Source organism: Antechinus flavipes, chromosome 2 (genome assembly GCF_016432865.1).
Source record: "Antechinus flavipes isolate AdamAnt ecotype Samford, QLD, Australia chromosome 2, AdamAnt_v2, whole genome shotgun sequence".
NCBI classification, from domain to species: Eukaryota; Metazoa; Chordata; class Mammalia; order Dasyuromorphia; family Dasyuridae; genus Antechinus; species Antechinus flavipes.
In genome coordinates, this window is record NC_067399.1 from 227,936,935 (window position 1) to 227,946,994 (window position 10,060).

Sequence of the window (10,060 nt, forward strand, 5' to 3'; positions counted from 1 at the left end):
TAAGTATCTGAGGTCAGATTTGAACTTAGGTCTTCTTGACTTCAAGGCTAGCGCTCTATCTACTGCACCACCTAGCTGCCCCTGCAGAGATGATTTTTAATATTCCTATTATTCTTCATTGAACTAGTGAATATTGCATTGGTTTGACCAGAAGAAACAGAGATAGATATGCTATGTATTTCTGTGAGGATGACTATAGTGTTCTGGTTAGTTTTCTGGAGGTCTCTGGGGCAGCTTTCTTTTCAGCTAAGTAATCACCACAAGAATAGCCAGGTGTTAAAGTTCAAATTCTTTATTGCCTCCTTGCCTGGGTCCCCACTAGCTTTCTTGAGGCCCGTCAGACCCACCTTGGTCTCAGTGGGGGGAGCAGGAGGACAGGCCAGCATCCATGAGGTTGATGAAGATGGAATGAATATCTCTCCTTGGCTCCAAGAGCTTGAGTTCCTACCTTCAGTCCTCTTGTCTTCTCTGAGTCTGTCTCTAAGGCTCTCGATTCCCCAGGAGAGCCACCAGGAGCCTGACCAAAGATGGAATGAATCTGTCTCTCCGTCCCTCTGAATCTGAACCACTCTCTCCCAAAGTGCAGGAAGAAAGAGAGCCACCAGGAGCCTGATCAAAGATGGAATGTAGCTCTGAGTATGAGGGCTTGTGCTCCAGTCACCACAAAGATGGGAAATGGAATGAATGAATCTGGCTGGCTGAGTTTGTCCCACTTATATGCTCTGTTCTAATTACATTATCATAGGTGTGAATCTTATGGAACTATATTAAGTACTAAGTATACATACTGAACTAGAGAACTATTAAACACCATGCTAAACTAGATTGTCTTATCAATTTTGCTGACTTAACACCTTGTAAGAATCCTTGTTTCAAGTACAGAGTTCTGGCCCATAACATTTCCCGCTTGTTATATGCAGCTGGGACCACTAAGATATCCCCTGGAAAGGTGAAATCTGTCTCTGTCTGGCCCATGGATGCTTTGCCTCCAGGCACAGTAGGCTTGATCATTTCCCTTCCTGAGAGTGCTTACAAAACAGTGTCCATCCATACACTGATGTGGGAAACTGGAGAATGTGTAGCTAATATCCCAGTCACTAATACAGGTAGACAATGTGTGACGTCATCCAGGAGAAGTAGTAGCATCAGGTTTACTGTTACATACTCCTAATAAGCAATCTGGTGATAGTTGCCCAGATTTTGACTACAAGCAACAGAATTCAGGAATATTCTAGACAGCAGCTGTTACCACTGACTGACCTATGCTCACTATCTATGTAAATGGTATACCATTGGAAGGCATGGTAGACATGGGTGCAGATCATGCAGTCATTAGAGGTGCCAATTGGTCCAGTCATTGGCCAAAGATTAAGGCAGACACCTATATGTCTGGGATAGGAGGATCAGTAGCAGCTGAAATTAGTGCTATCCCTATGAGATGGACATTTGAAAGTGAAACAGGAGTTTTTACTCCTTTTGTAGTTGAAAAATTCCCCATCAATCTATGGGGAAGAGACATCTTACAACAAGATTACAATTGAGTACTTCAGCTTTTTATGCAGGACTGCTGTTGAAGGCTTCCCTGCACTCTCACTTGTTCCCATTCAATGGAAAACTGATACACCAGTGTGGGTAGAACAGTGGCCCTTAACAAGTAAAAAAATTCAGGGCTTATTAGATATACTATAGGAGCAACTTGACCAAGGACATTTATAACGTTCTCTAAGTCCTTGGAATTCCCCTATATTTGTTGTAAGAAAGAAATTTGGAAAATGGAGGATGTTGATTGATTTAAGAAAAGTAAATGAATAGATGGAACTTATGGGAACTCTTTAGCCTGGACTTCTATCTCCTACTCAATTGCCCAGAGAATGGCCTCTTTAGATTATAGACATTAAGGATTGTTTCTATTCTATCCCTCTAGATAAAGAGGATATGAAAAGATTTGCCTTTTCAGTGCCCAGCATTAATTTAGCTGAGCCTTATAAAATATATGAATGGAGAGTTTTGCCATGGGGAATGAAAAATATCTCTACTATGTGTCAAATGTATGATGCTGCTACTCTTCAGTAAGAAAAGCATTTTTAAAATTAATATTGTTACATTATATGGATGATATCTTGGGATGTGCATGTAATGCGCATGTTAGAAGCATGTTTACAAAAGACCATAGAAACACTAAGGAACTACAAATTGCATATAACTCCAGAAAAAATTCAAAGACATGCTCCTTTTCAATATTTAGGATATGAAGTATAGCCTAAGGTGCTTGCAATACAAAAGCTTTCTTTGAGAACAGAGAAGTTGAACACCTTAAATGATTTTCAAAAATTAATAGGAGATATTCAATGAATGCATCTAATGTTAGGCTTACCTACCAATCAATTACAACTATTATATGATATTTTAAGGGGAGACACTGCTTTAAACTCAGCACACCAGCTTACAAAATAAGCTCAAGAGACTTTGAGAAAAGTTGAACTGGCTTTATTCCATGTGGTTGAAAGAGTCACTCAAAAACCCTTGGGAATATCAGTTTTTGCTACAAAAGAGGCACCCACAGCAGTCCTTAATCAAAGAGACTGTGATAGAGTGGGTGAACCTCCCAGCACAACCAGAACAAAGTCTTTCTCCTTACCCAGTGCTTGTGGCTGGAATTTTATTAAAGGCATTAAGCAAGCAATACAATTATCTGGGATAAGATATACACCTTTTATACCAATGCACAAATTAATGTATGCTGTGAAATCATCCCAGAGTGGCAAATTTTATTGGCCACAGCTCCAAATTTTACACACAGATCTCCATTAAAGATAAGTCAGCTATTACATAATTGGCAATGGATTTTTGAAGAAAAGGTTTCTAAGGTTCCTCTTAAAGGACCAACTATTTTTACAGATGCATCCAAACATAATATTTGTGCTGTATACTTTCATGATTTAACTATAAAGAGAGTAGTCAGAACTTCTTTTCAGTTCACTCAGCAGAATGAATTGTATGCAATCATACTAGCTCTTACTTATTATCCAGGACATATAAATATAATATCTGATTTGGCCTATTCAGTAGGTGTGGTACAAAGAATTTCCATAGCCCAAATAAAATTTGTAGCTTCTAATATATATCAGCTTTTTAAGGAACTTCAAGAGCAAGTGAGAAAGCATGCAGGTAAGATTTATATCTTGCATGTCCACTCTCATAGTAGACTTCCAGGTCCTATTTTTGATGGAAATTCAAAGGCAGATAGCCTTCTAACCATGTTAGCTAATACTCCTTTATTTCAGGAAGCCCCAGAATCTCATTCTAAATATCATCAAGCTGCTCAAGCTTTATGTTTACAATCTGGGATAACAAAAGAGGAAACTAGGAGCATATAAAAAGCTGTACAGCTTGCTTTCCTTTCCACACTCCTATGCTCCCTCCAGGGGAGAACCCTCGTGTTTTGAGACCCAATTTTGGCAAATGGATGTGACCCATCATAAATCTTTTATCCATGTTGTGGTAGACACCTTTTCAGGATTTACTTTTGCAATAGCAGCAGCAAAAGAGACAGCCCCAGTGGTCACTGAATTCCTTATACAAGCATTTGCAATTATGGGTGTGCCACAAGCAATAAAAACAGATAATGGATCTGCATATACTTCTAAATATTTTGCACATCTTTGTGCCCAGTGTCAGATTTTACATACCACTGGCATACTTTTTAATCTTCAAGGTCAGGCAATAGTAGAGAGGAGAAACAGAAACATTAAGATGCTCCTCCAAAAACAAAAGAATGGGGGAGCCACAGGTAACCCTAGAGAACTTCTAAATTTAGCTCTATATACTATTAATTTTTTAATTTTCGATAAAGATGCACTGGCTTCAGCAGTGGGTTATAAAATCCGCTGGAAGGGCAGTGTCCAGTGCAAGCAGCTCCACTGTCTTTAGATAATCAGTAGGTGATGTGGAGAGATCCAGAAAGTAGTGAATGGAAGGGACCAAATAGGCTAACTGCTTGGGGGAGGGGGTTTGCTTGTATCTCTACAGAGGGAGAAAGAATCAAATGGGTGCCAATGAGCCTTATTCACCTTGTCCATCAGAGAGAGACAGAAAAAGAGAAAAACCTCAAAACAAAGGAGAAGACCTAAGAAACATCTGACACTGAAAGAATGTGGCTGATCATGAGACTGTTGCAAAACTTTAAAACCAGCAAGAATCGTTGCATTCCCTGAGATGAAAAATTGTTGATAAGACTATTGCAGAATTTCAAAACCAGCAGGAATCATTGGATTCCCTGAGACATCGTAAGCCTGATACAGGACTTCAAAATCCACAGGAATCATTGGATTCTCAGACACATGAAGTAATGAACAATAGATTAGTTTTGGACTATTTCTAGGACTTATGGACATGTATAATTCCTCATATTGATTCATGTTATTTGTTTATAATACCTCCCATGTTGATGGATTTATGTATACCTATTTCAAGTGAGACCTTTCAGAAACCTGCTAATCTGGTTTGATTCCCCACTTCCTTTGGTGTTTTCATCTCTCTTTCTAAGATGTTAGGGAGGGATGATCACCTCCTTTTATGGTGTTTTTACCCCTTTTTCTGATAAGTCAGGAAAGGTGTGGTCACCACCTTTTTGGGGTTCTCATCTCCCTGAGAAGTTAGGGAGGGCATGACCACCTATGTTCTAAAACAAAAGAAAGTGAGAGATGTTATGGGCCTGAACTGTACTTGAAACAAGGATTCTTACAGATGACAATTTCCTTCTTTTATGTTACACAAAATCTATAGGACCAATAGAAAGGATAATGCTATCTTTGTCTCTTTTTTGGGAACTTTTCCCATATTTCTCCTTATATTATATGCAGCAATCTTCCAAGCCAAATGAATATACTTCGGTAGTATAGACTCCTTGGTGGGAAAGGCTCTATTATACATGATCATATGTATTAATATATATTTATTATATATTATATTATATGTCATATATAATATTACATATGTATGTATATTATATATATGTATTTAATACAAAGTCTCATTGTTGAAGATTGCTTGTGCAATTTAGATCTACATCTTGAAAACTGTTTCTTTCTGCTGAATGAAAGGAACAATATGTACAGTAATCACAACAATGTAAGCTAAAGCACAACTAAAAAGCTTCAAGATTTGGATGAATTCAATGACCAATTTTGGTTCAATAGACCTGATAATGAAACATATTTCCTTTTTTTGGGAAGTGATAGAGAGTATGGTGAACAGAGGCAAACTGTTGCATATACTGTCACATACAATTGCTTTGACAGGTTGTTTTAGTTAATTGTTTTTCTTTATTGTAAGGAATGACCTGAGGAGGATGGTTTGTTGAGCAGTGAAAGCAGTGTAGGAAAAAAAATTTTTTTAAAATGTTTAAAATGTTAATTTCTCCTTCATGAAGTCACTATGATTCGTGTGTGACATTCATATAGTACAAATTTTCTCCAGTAGAGTATCACTGGTATTATAAAGAAATGGTTTCAATAATTTCTAGTTAGGTAAGTAACTTTACTTATCTGATCTTCACTTTTCTCCCCTATAAAATGGGACAAAAATATAGTCTAAAACAAAAACAAAAATGTTTTCTACCATCTACTTCATGGAAAGGATTTCATAGCTTGAAAAACACTTTAAATATTTGGGTTTTATTATTCTTATAAGATAAGTAACTGACTATATTAACTTTTGAGGACTAATGGATGGATAAATCAAAGTGCTGTTCTGATGTCTATGAAATAAATAAGGATCTAGAGAAAGGACTTCAGCATAGCTCCAGCATACGTTAATCTTTTGAAAGGCCTATGAGAGAATGTGGGTAAGCATTGCACCATGACAATAAAACAGGGCCTAATTATGAATTGCATTAGTGGTAAGAGTTCCCACATTGATGAAATTATTGGGACAGTGGTAAAAGTTCCCACATTGATGAAATTATTGGTATGCTGAAACTGTGAAAGTTTAGAGAGGAATAAAGTCATGAAAAAAGGAGTGAATGATGTGGACCTTAAGGAATATGTAGGACTTCATTGACAAAGAGGGGGTTTTAAGTGACTTTCTAAACAGCCCTCCAAAGGTAGAATAGGAAGTAGTGAGTTGAAGTAAGTGAGGATGACCATTTGTTAGGCATGTTGTTGAGTACTAGGTGGTTTCTTCCAGCTCTGAGATTCTGTGGGTGGACAGAATACCAGGTGTAGGCAATGTCATGAATAAAGGTGAGAAGGAAAGAATGTGTGGGATGTGTTCAAACTGAACAATCCGGTTTGATTGGGTCACAGAGTATATCAAGGGGAGTAATGTGAATTAAGGTTAGAAAGAAAGGTTGTTGCCATTTAATAAAGAACTTGAGTACTAGGCTAATATAGTTATATTTAATTCAGTGGAGATGGGGAATACCTAAAGAGGTCTGGGTTTCTTGGTTGGTTGGTTGATTTAGCAGGGGAAGGATATATTGTGCATTTGGAAACTCATGCTGTATAGAAGGAATTATAGAGGGAATACCCTAAAAAAAAGTGACACATGTGGTGGATATTTCAGTAATCTAGGTGAGAGATAAAGGAAGTTCTAAGTTAAATAGGGGCAGGAGAATGAAAAAGAGAAGACAGATGTGAGGAACATTGTGAAGATAGATTTCACAATTTGATAATTTGACACTTCATTTGCTATGGGTAGTGAGGAAGAGAGAATAACAGTGCATGAAAGATAATACTGAAGACAATACTATAAGAAAGTCAACAAGCCAGAACTCTAGGAAACATTTCTATTTATTTATTTTTTATTAAAGCTTTTTATTTGCAAAACATATGATAGATAATTTTCAACATTCACCCTTGCAAAACCTTGTGTTCCAAAATTTTTCCCTCCCTTCTCCCCATCCCCTTCCCTAGATAGCAAGTAATCCAATATGTGTTAAACATGTGCAATTCTTTTATACATATTTCCACAATTATCATGTTTCACAAGAAAAATCAGATCAAAAAGGAAAAAAATGAGAAAGAAAACAAAATGCAAGTAAACAACAATAAACAAGTGAAAAGACTTTGTTGTAGTCTACACTTAATCTCCATACTCCTCTCTCTGGGTGCAGAGGGCTCTCTTCATCACAAGACCATTGGAATTGACCTGAACCAACTCACTGTTGAAAAGAGTCAATCTTGCTACTGTGGTGTATAACGTTCTCCAGATTCTACTGGCTTCATTTAGCACTAGTTCATGTAAATCTCTCTCCGCATTTCTGAAATCATCATGCTGATCATTTCTTATAGAATAATATTCCATAACATTCATATACCATAATTTATTCAACCATTCTTCAACTAATGGACGTCCACTCAGTTTCCAGTTCCTTGCCACTACAAAAATGGCTACTACAAACATTTTTACACACAAAAGTCCTTTTCCCTCTTTTATGATCTCTTTGGGATATAGGCCCAGTAGAGACATAGCTGGATCTAAAGGTATGCACAGTTTAATAGCTGTTAGTGTAGTCCATATTGCTCTCCAAAATGGTTGGATCAGTTCACAACTCCACCAATAATGTATTAATGTCCCAGTTTTAGGAAACACTACTGAGAGCTAACCTGATTGGATGAAAATTAAGCAGCTGGTGACACAGTGGATAGAGCATTAAGCCTAGAGTTAAGAAGACATGAGTTCAAATTTAGCCTCAGACACTAGATGGTCACTTGATCTCTGTCTACCTCTTTTTCTTCATTGGCAAAATTGGGAAAGGAAAAGAAAGGGAAGATAATAGCTCCTAGCTTCAAAACTTGTTGAGAGTCTCAACTGATACAATATTTGTAAATCACCTAGCATAGTGCCTGGCAGGAAATAAATACTTAATAAATGCTTATTCCTATTCTACCTTAAACTGCATTAGATGATTCACAGAGTTCATTTGCCTTTTGAAATACAGACATGTTCAGAAACAGAATGGACTACCTTGGAAGGTGATGGATTTTTTTTTTTGGCTGGAAGTTTTTAAGCAAGCACTTAATGACCATATGGAGATTGGACATTGCTGTAGACTGGACTAGAAGTTTGCCAAGATCGCTTTCAAATTTAAAATTCTTTGATATCATGACTGTGAGATGGAGAAATGGGGCAAACTGCTGAAGACATATGATCATAAGTTTAGAACTATAAAGAACTTTAGAGGCCATCTGGTCTAACTCACTCATTTTTGCAGATGAAGAAACAGCTTGAGAGAGATGAAGTGACTACAAGATCCCATTGATAATAGGCAGAAGATCTAATTGAACCTAAGTCCAAATTTGAACTCCAAATTCAGAATCCTTTTCATTATTGCATCACATTGCTGCCAGTATTGGATAGTTCTTCTGGTACAAGTTGGGTTCTGTTAAAGGGTTTTTGTCTGGCTCAAATAAGATAATGTATGCAAAGCACCATTCCAACCTTAGAGTGTTATATAAATGTCAGCTGTTATCATAATTGTTGCAATCTGCCAATCTATTTGTGAGATCAAGGCACTGAGATACTAGGAGGAAAAGAGGTTGTGTCAAAGCTGCCAATTTCTTCCATTTTCTCTGTAGTGGGATCATCTGATAAAGGCGAGCTGGTGATCTCTCTAGCCTTTCTTCTAAGAGCCTTAGGACTGCTAAGGGAAGGAATAACCATTTATTAAGCACTGTGTCCTAGGCACTATGCTAAATATTTCACAAATATTATCTCATTTAGTCCTTATAACAACCCTGGGAGATAGGTGCTATTATTATCCCCATTTTACAGTTGAGAAAACTAAGGCAGACAGAAGTGGGGTGATTTGCCCAGGATTATTCAGCTGATAAGTATCTGAAAATGGATTTGAATCCAATTCCTTCTGACACCTGTCTCAGTGCTCTAACCACTTTACCACCTAGATGCCTAGGCTAAGAAACAGTGTGGTATGATTAATAGAATGCTAGACTCAGGAGGACTTCAGAGAGGTAGACAGAGATCAAGTGACTATCTAATGACTGAGGCTGAATTTTAACTCATGTCTTCTTAACTCTAGGCACAGTGTTCTATCCATTGTGCCATCTAGCTGATTGATTTAACTTGGTGACTCCAGGCAAGTCATTTAACCTCTGTGTGTCTTAGATAATTCACTAAGGCTTAGGAAGGGTTTTGGGTAAAGATAGTAGAATCTAGCCTTTGTGGGGAGAAAGCATGGGATAGTTGATGAAAGTGTATGTGTGTGTGTTATACAAAGTACAGCCTATTCAATAACAGATCTGATGACAAATTGTTTGTATGTATATATGTGTATGTATGTATGTTGTGCAAGGATTATTTTGTGAAGTTACAAAGGCTTATCACCAATTTGGTGGTATGATGAATAATATTCAGGGACTGCATCTCTTAAAGATTATTTGCTAGGTTTTAGAGGACATACAATTCTGTCAATGGTAAGGGCATATATGAGGACAAAAATCATAAACTTTTGAAAAAAAGAATGTCTAGATTATTTCAAGTAACAAGATACTTCAGGTTTGGGAGTTAGGAAAGTTGTCATTCATTCAATAAGAAATTCCTTGGATGCAGATTCCTATGAGATGGACAGTCAGATTCCCATAGTCTCTGACAAGAAGATTTTTCTAAGAGAGACAAAGTAGCATAGAAGGTGTCACCAAAGTCCCAGTTTTTGCTGACCTTGTGAATAGATTCATTATAATTGAGTCATTTGGTGTTCTTTGTGTCTGAGACCTCAGGAAGATTGATAACCTGCTCTGGGACATAACCTCTATGTGCATTCACTCCCCTGACTCCCAACTTAATCTCTCCCCAAAATACTAAGGAAATACTTATAATAAAATCGAAAAACATCCACTGACATAAAGGAAAAGATACCAAAAAGCCATAACTACACTGTCATTACAATGAGTTCCCACCTGTTTCTTATTCTACCTCTTCTTCAATCACTATCACATTTTGCAAAGTTAACAAATCAGTCAATAAGAATTTGTGAAGTGCTTACTATGTACCAGACACTGTACTACTAGGGATATAAAATAAAGATAAGTAAAAATATAGT